The sequence below is a fragment of the Myotis lucifugus genome, unplaced genomic scaffold (assembly GCF_000147115.1).
Source record: "Myotis lucifugus unplaced genomic scaffold, Myoluc2.0 scaffold_310, whole genome shotgun sequence".
Taxonomy (NCBI): domain Eukaryota; kingdom Metazoa; phylum Chordata; class Mammalia; order Chiroptera; family Vespertilionidae; genus Myotis; species Myotis lucifugus.
The window spans coordinates 227,915-240,400 of record NW_005871358.1 but is presented as its reverse complement, the minus strand read 5'-3'; positions in this window follow the sequence as shown (position 1 = coordinate 240,400).

Here is a 12,486-nt window from a genome sequence, read left to right as displayed (position 1 = left end):
CTCACTGTGGGACCAACCTTGAAGAGCAGTCACCATCTGGAGCTCTGCTGGCTCCTGGCCGCACTGTCCAATAGAACTCCCCGGATGATGGAAATGTCCTCTCTCCGTGCTGCCCCACAAGGTGGCCACTGGCCACATGCAGCCTCTGAGAACTAGAAAAAGTGGCTTGTATAACCGAGGGATAGAATTTTCCATTTTGCTTGATTGTAATAGTCACAGGTGGCGAGTGGCTACTGGCTTGGACACTGCGGCTCTAGATGGATTTACACTGACAACTATACGCTCCAACACTTTCTTTTCAGTGAGCGCTCACTGGCCAGAACTATCCACATGGCCTCAGCAAACACAAGGGGGCCAGGAAATGCCATCTGACCATGGGCCTGAACTTGGAGAGTGGGGAATATTTGGTGAACAGCTCTAATGTCGATCTCAGAGAACACAGGTCTTAGGGATCCAGAAAGGAGAAACATTAATCGCTTTATTTAAGGAGAAGATAAGAAATACGGAGCCTTAATGTAATAGTTATCTCTTGATATACAGCGGAGCTACCCAAACCTAGCAGCTTTACGGGGCAGTTATTATCATCTCACGGCTTCTGTGGGGCGGGAGTCATGGTGCCGCTCATCTGGCTCCTGTATCGAGGTCTCTCACACGCTGCAACCAAGTGTCAGTGGGGACTTCACGCTCATCCGAAGCTGAGCTGGGGGAGGGCTCCCTTCCGAGCTTAAACGTGTGGCTGTTGGCAGAATTCAGTTTCTCGTGGGCTGAAGGATTGAGGCTGCTCTTGGTTCCTTGCCATGTGGGAGTCTCCATAAGGCGGCTCACAACATGGAACCTGGCTTCCTCTGTGAGCAGGAGAGAGAGCTGGCGGGGGCATGCAATATGGAAACCCAGTCTTTGTAACCTGATCTCAAAAGGACCATTCCATCACCCTTGCACATTTTAAAAAATATATGTTTTTATTGATTTGGGAGAGAGGGCAGGAAGAGGGAGAGAAACATTGATCGGTTGATCGGTTGTACTCTGACCAGGGACCAAACCCACAACCCATGCCCTGACTGGGAATCAAACTAGCGAGCCATATCGGCTGTCACTAGGCCCCGCCCACTTGAAGGGGAAGAGGATGACAGAGGGTATGCACACCAGTAGTCAGGGATCATTCGAGGCCGTCCGTAGCTGCCTCCCACATTTAAAGATCAGAATTGAAGTGATATTTAGTTGACAAGTTTTCACTGAAGGTGGATAGATTGACCATCTGTATTACTTTGTGTGACATGCCTCACAGATCTATTTGACTCTAATTACCAATGGCCGCACCCTCCATGACCCTACCTACTTTGTTCTTTTCCTTAGTACTTAGCCCCATCCGATGTTCTGTGTATTTCCTTCTTTATTCCATTTATCCTGTCTCCATTCAGCCTCACACCGTAGGGATTTTTACCTGTCTTGTTACGTGCTTGTTATGTGCTGGCACATAGCAAGTGCTCAATAAAACGAATGAAGGAACCTTGTGCGTGTGTAACTTTTTGTAGCTATTTGTTTATTTTAACTTTGATAAAATTTCAGACTGACCAAAAAGTTGTCAGAACAGTACAAAAAATTCCTATATATTCTTCACCCAGGTGCCCCAGATGTTAATATTAACATTTTACCACTTCCACTTCATATTCTCTCTCTCTCTCTCTCTCTCTCTCTCTCTCTTTCTCTCTCTCTCTCTTTCTCTCCTCTTGCACCATTGAGAGCAATTAATAGATACAATGACCCTTTAACCCTATGTACTTCAATGTGTTCTGAAGGGCATTCTCTTACATAACACAGCACAAGGACCAAAATCAGGAAATTAGCATTTATTTATTATTACCTAATCTACAGACCTCATTCAGAGGTCACCAATTGTCCCAATACCATCCTTTATCACCAAAGAAGACCCTGGCCCACTTGTTGGATTTGGTCGGCAGGTCTCCTCTAATCTGGAGAAGCTGCTCTGTGTTTATGTGAGCTTCCTGATATTAACACTTCCAGAGAATATGGGCAAGTTCTTTTTGTAGAATGTTTCTCAATTTAAACATGATGTGACTTATTCAAATAATGCCTTTTTGGCAGGAGGTCCCCAGAAGTCATGTTGCATCCTTCTTGGCACATCATACCAAGAGTCATGGGATGCCCCATTGCTGGTGTGGTTAGCTTTGATCGCTTGCTTGTCTGTCAGGGCACTCCACTATGAAGTTATTGTTTTTACCATTAAAATGAGCAATCCTTTGTGAGGAGTGACTTGGATACTATGAAATCTGCTGCTCCTCAAATTTTCACCAGTAACTTTCAGTATTCCCCGATAATACTTGTACATTTTTTTGTGCTGGTTGCCAGATTGCCTGCATCTATAACTTTCACCAAAATAAAAGCTAAAAATGCAATATGGCACCCAGTCCTGAGATCATGAAATACTATTCTCCACTCGGGAACCAGGGCTCCTTGGAGAAATGGTGAATTCTAGGGCATGGCCGTTAAGAATTACCCTGGAGTCTCTTGGAGTGCCAGAAAGTAAGGAAGCTTAAAAAATATATGGGGTCCTAGCAAAGCAACATAGGTGCCCCCAATGGCCAACACTGGTAATCCAAAGAATACAATAAATATGAGTCTATACTGATATCAATAAAAGATTGAATGAATGAATGAATGAATGAATGAGGGAGAAGAGACAAATCTTCCTTACAAAAGAATTCTAAAGAATATGTAGATACTCGTTCTTCCAGAAGACAGAGTTTCACCTTCTCCTCTCTCCCACTAAGTGTGATCTGAGCTTAATGCAGTGGTTCTCAACCTTCCTAATGCCGCGGCCCTTTAATACAGTTCCTCATGTTGTGGTGACCCCCAACCATAAAATTATTTTCGTTGCGACTTCATAACTGTAATTTTGCTACTGTGATGAATCTTAATGTAAATATCTGATATGCAGGATGTATTTTCATTGTTACAAATTGAACATAATTAAATCATAGTGATCAATCACAAAAACAATATGTAATTATATATTCAATATGTGTTTTCCGATGGTCTTAGGAGACCCCTGTGAAAGGGTCATTTGACCCCCAAAGGGGTCGAGACCCACAGGTTGAGTACCGCTGGCTTAATGACTCACTTCCAAAGAGTAGACTAGAGAAGGGGAAAAACAGTAACTGACAGTGGAGACACCTGGGAGACACCCCCTTAACCAAGTGATCAAAGTCAACATCACAGTAATAAGTCATGTAGATGTCATGGGTCCCTAATACACTGCAACGAAGAGGGCATTTCACCTCTGTGGTCTTCTCCCCCCCCCCAACTCCATTATCCCAGTCTAATCACGAGAAAACCCATATTGCGGTTCATTCTACAAACTGACCAGTACTCCTGAAAATTATCAGGTTGGGGGAAACAAGGAAAGAAACTGTCACAGACTAGAGGGAATTCAGGAGACAAGGTGACCCAATGGAATGTGGTGTCCTGAAGGGGATCCTGAAACAGAAGACGATATTCATGGGAAAAACTTGTGAAATCTGAATGCAGTGTCGGGTTTAGTTAATAGCATTGTACCACTGTTGCTTTCTTAGTTTTAACAAATGTCCCTGGCTAACACAAGACGTTAACATTAGGGGAAGCTGTGAAGGGCATATGGTAACTCTCTTGGGCTATCTTTTCAAGCTTTCTGTAAATCTGAAGTTATTCCAAAATAAAAGTTTATTTTAAAAATGAAAAAATAAGCCAATATGGAACCAGTCTTGGTGAGTGATATTCACAGACTTAGATTCCAGGTCTGGAAGATTGTATTTTTCAGAGCAGTTTTAGGTTTTCAGCAAGGTTGAGCTGAAGGCACAGAAATTTCCCGTATACCCGTCTGCCCTCACACATGTGTAGCCTTCTCCGTTATCAAAATCCCTCACCTGACTGGTGCCCTTGTTGCAGTTGATGAAGCTATAGAATTACCCTGAGTCTATACTGATATCAATAAAAGATTGAATGAAGAATGAATGAATGAATTAATTAATTAATAAGGGAGAAGAGACAAATCTTCTGATTTGTCATTATCACCCAAAGTCTGTAGTTTACGTTGGGGGTCACGCTGGGTGGTGCACATCCTATGGGTTTGGACAAATGTATAATGACACCTATCCATCATGATCGTCCCATACAGAGTATTTTCACGTCCCTAAAACCACTAGCCTATTGTTCTCTCCTCCGACCCTGGCAACCACTGATCTTTTTACTGTCTCCATAGTTTTGCATTATCCAAAATGTCATATAACTGGAATCATACAGTAGGTAGCCTTTTTCAGATGGGCTTCTTTCACTCAATGATATGCATTTAAGTTTTCACGGCTTGATAGCTCTTTTTCTTTAAGCGCTGAATAATATTCCATTGTCTGACTATGCCATACTTGATTCACCTACTGAAGAACATCTTGATTACTTCCAAATTATGGCAATTATGAATTAAGCTGTTATAACATCCATGTGCAAGTTTTTGTATGGGCATAAGTTTTCAAATCATTGAATAAATAACAAGGAGTGCTGTTGCTGGATTGTATGGTACGAGTATGTTTTGTAAGAAATCGATAAGCAGCCCAGCCAGCTTGGCTCAGTGGTTGAGCGTTGACCTATGAACCAGGAGGTCATGGTTCGATCCTGGTCAGGGCATATGCCTGGGTTATGGGCTTGATCCCCAACAGGGGGCATGCAGGAGGCAGCCGATCCAATGATTCTCTCTCATCATTGATGTTTCTATCTCTCCCTCTCCCTTCCTCTCTGAAATCAATAAAGATATTTTTTTTAAAGATCGATAAGCAGTTTTTCTAAGTGGCTGTACTATTTTGCATCCCCACCAGCAATGAATGAAAGATCCTGTTGCTCCACATCCTCACCAGCATTTGGTGTTGTCAGTGTTCTGGATTTTGGCCATTCTTATAGATATGTTAGTGGTATCTCATTTTAATTTGCATTTCCCTGATGACATATCAGATAGAGAATCTTTTCATATGCTCGTATGTCATCTGTGTATCTTCTATGGCAAGGTGTCCGTTAATGACTCTGGCCCATTTTATTTTATTTGTATTTCATATTTATTTTATTAAATTTATTGGGGTAATTGGTCAACATGATCATATAAGTTTTAGGTGTGGGTTTCTATGTTACAAGGTCTGTATATTGCACCATGTGCCTACCACCCAAAGTCAAATCTTCTCCTGTCACCATATATTAGGGCTATTTTAAAGTCAGGCTTGCTTTCTTATTGTTGAGTTTTAAGAGATCTTTTTGTATTTTGGATAACAGTCCTTTATCAGATATCTCTTTTGTAAATATTTTCTCTCCCGGTCTGTGGCTTGTCTTTTTATTCTCTTGACAGTATCTTTTTTTCAGAGCAGAGAATTTTAATTTTAATGAAGTCCAGCTTATCAATTATTTCTTTCATGGATTGGACCTTTTGTGTTATATTTAAAAAGTCATCACCAAACTCAAGGTCATCTAGATTTCTTCTACATTATCTTTGCTCTATTGTATTTCCTTTATCAAAGATGAGTTGATTATATTTGTGTAGTCTATTTTGGGGCTCTCTATTTTGTTCCATTGATCTATTTGTCTATTATTTCACCAATATAACATTGTCTTGGTTATTGTAGCTTTTTAGTATGTCTTGAAGTCCATAGTATCAGTCTTCCAACTTTGCTTTTCTCCTTCAATACTTCTCCAAAAAACTTTAGAATTAGTTTGTTGATATCCACAAAATAACTTGCTTGAATTTTGATTGGGATTACATTGACTCTACAGATGCAGTTGGGAAGAATTGGCATCTTGACAATATTGAGTCTTCTTATCCATGAACATGGACTATCTCTCCAGATTATAGTGATTTTAAAAAATTTGTTGTAATTTCTTGACTGTTTATTATGTGCCAGCCATTGTACTAAGTGCTTACCTGTTTGACCTTAATTACTCCTTACAGCAACCTCTGGGGTAAAAAGTCATGTCTCCATTTTACACAAAGAAACTGAGGTTCAGAGAGCTAAGGCGCTTTCCCAAAAGCACACAGCTAGCAAGTGCTAGAGCTAGGATTTGAACCCAGCTCTGCATCCAGAATTAGGGTCTGCCTCATTTGCTTTTGGAAATTTACAGGGCATGTACTGCTATGCAACGTTATACCTGGAGTGACAGCCGCATTCCATCTCTGTATCACTCTTTTATTTTTTTATTTTTATTGATTTCTGAGAGGAAGGGAGAGGGAGAGAGAGATAGAAACATCAATGATGAGAGAGAATCATTGATTGGCTGCCTCCTGCACACCCCCCACTGGGGATTGAGCCCACAACCCGGGCATATGCCCTTGACCAGAATTGAACCCAGGACCCTTCAGTCCGCAAGCTGATGCTCTATCCACTGAGCAACACCAGCCATGCTGTATCATTCTTGAATGCTTTCATCCTGACCTGTAAATGTCTGGATTATCAGATTTGGTTTTTATAATTTATACCCTCCAACTCCCAAAGATCTTGGTATTTATTCCTGACCAGTAAGTATCCAGACCAGAAGGCAGAGATCAAACTGTCTTTTGGCTGATCCATTCTTGCAACTCAACATAACTGGATTAGCTGGTAATTGTTTTAGCAGCCAAATGAATGCAATCTGCAGTTATATATTTGGGGCACTTATTTCAGAGATGCTAGCCTGGTTCAATTGAATGACATTCTGAAAGCCAGGATGGTAATCTGCTGCTGATTGATAAAACTCCAGCTGGCAGATGTGTTAAAGATTAGAACCAATGGCTGAGACTGATTTCTGGAGGGGCACTGTTAAACTGCTTCTGTCTAGGATACTAATGAGATTATAAATTTTTCTATCTGATCCACATTAGTAATTTGGATGAAAGAGGGTCAGGGGCTACCTACTTTAGTCATTTGATGATCCTATGAAGATTTCTTGCTCATCATCCCCATTTGCCAGGCGATACTAAGATTTCAATATTAGAGATTCACTCTTTGGCCAAATAAATTTTTGTAATATGTAAAGTGAATCCGTAATGATAATGAACCTGGAGCCATATCACACTTTAGGTGAATGAATTAAGTTCTTTCTGGAAAAGGATGATTGAGCATTTGGGGATTGGTGGACTTGGGAAGATTCTGAGGAAGGAAAGGGGAACCCCAACATGTCAAACTTCACAGGCAGGCTTTGGGAATGCTATTTGGTGAGTGAAAATATTTCTGCCATTTTAATGGTAGATTAATTGACAATGTATGTGGCTATCTTTGCTTGTCACAAAACTAGGGGTGCTACTGACATTTAGTGGGCATATGCCAGGGGTGCTAAACAGTCTACAGTACACAGGACAACCCCAAATAACAAAAACTGTTCCATCAAAAATGCCAACAATGCCACCATTGATAACACTAGAGAATGCCACAGTAAGGCTGGTAAGTTTGCCCCTTTCAGAGCAGTGATTATCAAACCTGGCTGTACCCCAATAAAAATCAGGGGGGCCCTGGCCGGTGTAGCTTAGTTGGTTGGGCATCACCCCATGCACCAAAAAGTTTCCTGTTCGATTCCTGGTCAGGGCACATGCCCAAAAAGTTTCCCGATGTTTCTCTCTCTCTTTCTTTCTTTCTCTCTCTCTCTCTCTCTCTCTCTCTCTCTCTCTCTCTCTCTCTCTCCTTCTCCCTTCCTCTCTCTCTAAAACCAGAGGGAGGGAGAGCCCAGGAATCAGAATTTTTACGACACTTTGCAGGGCAGTCTGATATGCAGCCAGCTTGTCTGCTTTCTAGGCATGGCTCAGGGCATCTGAAGGACTGCTCTTTGTCTTCTGGTAAAAAGGAGGCCAGATTTGGTTGTAGGGACTTTGGGGTGCAATTATCACAGACCACCCTGACAAGTGGTGCTACCAAGGTCTACATTCAGAAGCGTTACAAACATGTTCTGTTGAAGTACAACCCACACAGAAAACTGCACAGCTCATAAATGTAAAGCTCAATGAACATGTGCAAAATGCACAAAATTTACAAAGGGAACACACCTGAGTAATTATTACCCAGAAGGAGAAGTTTCCAGAAGGCCCCGTAGGGCCCCAAGGGTGGCCACTACTTTGACGTCGAACAGCATAGATTAGTTTTTTCCATTTTGAATTTTATATAGCAGGAACGATATACTGTCTTCTATTGCATGTTTGGCTTCTTTGGTTCAAGATCATGTTTGTGAGATTCACCTGAGCACTTGTGTGTAGCTCCAGAGAGCTCCATGTGTGACTGTTACATGGTATATTGATCTAGTCTATTGACAGACATTTGGGAAGGTCCCGATGTTTAGCTAGTATAAATATGCTGTTTTCACATTTTAAGGTGTGTCTTTTAGTGGACAAACGTCCTCAGTCCTCCTGAATCTATACCAAGGTGTGCCCATGCTGAGTCACAGGGTATTCAAATATTCAGCAATGGTAGAAATGGCCAAACATTTTCCCAAAGTGATTATACCAAGTTACACTCCATCCAATAGAGTACGAGAGTCAGGAGTGGTTTTAGATCCACGTCAGTGACTTGGGCACGTTTTTAAACCTCTCTCAGCCTCAGTGTTTTATTCTGTAAAGTAGAACTTCTGTGAAGACTCAGTAGAAGCTTTACTCTGGTGGTTGGTCTTTCCTGAAAAGCTCTGGAGTCTTTTAGAAATCTGTGCAGGTAATGCTCATGCAATGAAACTCAACAATCTACTCAGGAGAGTCCATCAGAACAAGTTATATGTAAGTTCACTTTGTATGGTGAAGCTTTCTTTTTTAAAAAAAATATATTTTATTGATTTTTTACTGAGAGGAAGGGAGAGAGATAGAGAGTTAGAAACATCGATGAGAGAGAAAGATCGATCAGCTGCCTCCTGCACACTTCCTACTAGGGATGTGCCCGCAACCAAGGTACATGCCCTTGACTGGAATCGAACCTGGGACCTTTCAGTCTGCAGGCCGACACTCTATCCATTGAGCCAAACCGGTTAGGGCAAAGCTTTCTTATATGACTGGCTGTTTGCATCCATTCACATGGGATAACTTTTTTTTAACACTTAAAAAAAATTCTAAGAGAGGAAGGGAGAGAGAAAGAAAGAAAAAGAAACACTGGATGTGAGAAACACTGATTGGCCATCTCCCGTAAGTGCCCAGACCCTCGATGGGGGACCGAACCTGCCAACCCAGTTATGCACCCAGACTAGGAATCGAACCGGCAACCTTTCGGTACACAGGACAATGCTCAACCAACTGAGCCACTCCAGCCGGGCTCATGGGATTACTTTTTGTTTCATGTTAACTGTCATGTGTCTTTGAGACAACATCTAATACAAATGTCATTAATATTTGTTGAAACTTCTACACACCCCATCTCCTTCCAACTCTGATGGCTTTTGGTTTCTTATCATTTTGTTTATACCTTGACAAGTTAGAAAATCTTGAAGGTGCTGTAGGCAACCTGTAAAGGCTTATCCACAGACACAGACTGGGGAATTTATATAAAGATATGTCGTCTTTTTCAGAATGTCCCAAATGAATGCAAATACTGATGGGGGGGGGGGAGGTGTGTGCATTAACTAGAAATCAACTAGCTGAGGCTTGAAAAAATACTTGCCTTCTTCCTCCTCTTCCCTTCTCACCTCCCCTACCCCTGCCTTCTAGGCTATACATTGCTTTGTGAAAATTCAGTGGCTTCTTGGTCAATCTACTTTGGAAGACAGTTGGGTGACATTGTATAAAACCTGTGACCCAGAAATTCCATGCCTAGGGCTGTACTTACAGAGATGCACGCTTATAGGCGCCCGAAGGCAAGGGTGTTTAAGGGCCCCAAATGTCCACCAACAGGATAATGGATAAACAAACTGTGGCGGACTTTCAGTGGAATACTATACAGCAGTGAAAGCGAATCGGTTGCAACTACATGTGACAACAGTTGAATCTTAAAGACATAATATTGAGCCAAAGAAGCCAGTCCTCACAGAATACATACTACTGGATTCCATTTAGATAAAACAAAAAAGATGCAAAGTAGAACTGTATTGTTTAGGAATGCACAATAAGGTAGTAAAGGTATAAAGAAAAGCAAGGTTGTTGACACCATCAAGTCAGGAGAGAGATTATTGCTGGGGGGGGGGTGTGTTTTTATGGGGCGCTGGCAATGTTTCTCGCTCTGGATTTGAGTGTTAGTTTTATGAGTATTTATTTCACAGCAATTTCTTAAACTGTATATTTTTGCTTTAGGCATTTTTCTGTGTTTATTCACCTTCACAATATAAAAGGGGGACATGGGAAATAAACCACACTTGCTCATGCGAAGTGTATCACCCAGAGGCCCTATCCAGCCAACGAAGACCTGGTTAGTTACCTGCTCCTGGCAGTTAGGGTCTGCCGACTCCGGGGTCTTTTCAAAGATGGGGTGAATCTTTTAAAAAATAATTTTTATTTTTCAATTGCAGGTGATATACAATATTATATTAGTTTCACGTGTACAACCCAGTGATTGGTCATTCTATCACTTAGTGATCATTCCGATAAATCTCATACTCATCTGACACCATACATAGTTATTACAATATAATTCACTGCATTCCCTATGCCAAACTTTACATTCCCATGACTATTTTGTAACTACCAATTTGTACTTCTTAATTTCTTCCCTTTTTTTACCCAGCCCCTCAAATCCCCTCCCATCTGGCCACCATCAAAATGGTCTCTGTATCTATGAGTTTGTTTCTGTTTTGTTTGCTTATTGTTTTTTATATTCCAAATATTAGTGAAATCCTATGGTATTTGTCTTTCTCTGTCTGGCTTATTTCACTTAGCGTAACACCCTCCAAGTCATGTGTATCTTTTATTCCAGCTTGCCAGGCCCCTGAGATATGAAACTTTGACAGAAGTACCCAGTTTTCAAATGTTGTCTTTTGCTGAATAGGCCACAGTTTGTGTAGAGATGGACTAATTGCACCTCTAGACACCAAACCCCTTCTTTTTAAAGTTGTTTCTTCCCTCCCTTTCTCCCTCCTTCTGCCTGCAAGATGCTGGGTGCGTCCGGTTGTCTGCAACTGAAGGGGATGGAACCCGTAGGAAAACAAGGTTTCCTCCCCGGGAGGAGGAATCTTTCGTCCCAACTTCCCCCCAACCTCCCGACCATCCGCTCTCCCTTCTCCCCCCCCACAAACTCCGCGGAGCCGGGTCCCCTCGCGCCTCCGCGATTGGTCGCGGGCCATCATGTGTCGACACTCTGGGTGGGTCTTTCTCGCTTTCAACTCATCAATCGCTTCTCTTTGGGGCTCGGCTGCCCAGTGGTTCAGACCTTTGCGCCCATTTTCCTCCTTCCTTCCTCTTCACCCACCCCTTCACACCAGTCTTATTTTAGCAAAACCTAGAGGAGGAGGAGGAGGAGGAGGCTTTTGGAGGGGGAGGAGGGAACGCCAGGCATTGCAGCATCCGGGAGCAGCTATTGAGTGGCTAAGCGACGGCGCATACCTCTCTCTCTCTCTCTTTTTTCCCCCTGTTGGGAATTTTCAGGATTTCATTGCTGCAATTTAACCCCAGGATGAGGCACGGTTGAGCGAAGCGCTGCGCGCACACACACTCACACTCAGCAGAAGAGGCAGCCGCGGGTTGATTCAGGAAGAAAAAAAAAAATCACCTGGACCCTGCGGCCTCAAGACTCCTGAAAAGCCCCCATCCGCCTCCGCCCCGAGCGTCTCCCTCCCCTCCCTCCTCTCCTTACCCCGTTAATATTTTTTACTTTAATTTTATTTTGGGGCTACGGATCTTTGACTTTTAAGGTCTAGGAACTCAAGCGAAACAAAAAGGGCGATTTCTTCATTGGGGAGGGGGAGCTGCCCGCTCCCCACCAAAGACTTGGTTTTTATTTTTTTCTAATAAAATTTTTTAAAAATGGGCCGGGCGCACTCCTTTTGCAAGATGCCAGCCTGACCCGTACCTCGGAGGAATTTGAAGCTTCCACTGCGTCCCGGGGGGCGTCCTTTGCCAACCGCTCGCATCTTAAAGGGGGTGTGCGTTGGTTGTGTGTGTGTTGTTGTTTTTTAAGTGCCTTTTTCTTTTCTTTTTTTTTTTTTTTCTCGGAGGGGGGGGGCCTGGGGATTGCCTGGATTCCTTCCTCGGGTATTTTTGCCTCGGTTCCCTCTCCCCTCCCCCCTCCCGGGCCCCGGGCCCCGGGACCCGACCCTCATCCCGGGCCGCCTTCTCCGGGGTCAGCCAGGAAGGTGGCCCGGGGGTGCTATCCCGGGCTGGGGCGGGCAGCCGCTGGTGAGCCCCCGACCCGAGGCGGGGGAGCCGGGGGCGGCCCGATGGGCTGGGCCGGGGGGCGGCTCCGGAGGGAGGTCCGGGGGGCGTTTTCGAACCCCGGCAGCTTCAGAGGGGGGATCGGGGCGGGGGGGCTTTCGCATCGTTGCCCCAGCGGAACCCCGGAGCCCCTTTGCTCCTTTTCAGAGGGCCCCGTTTCG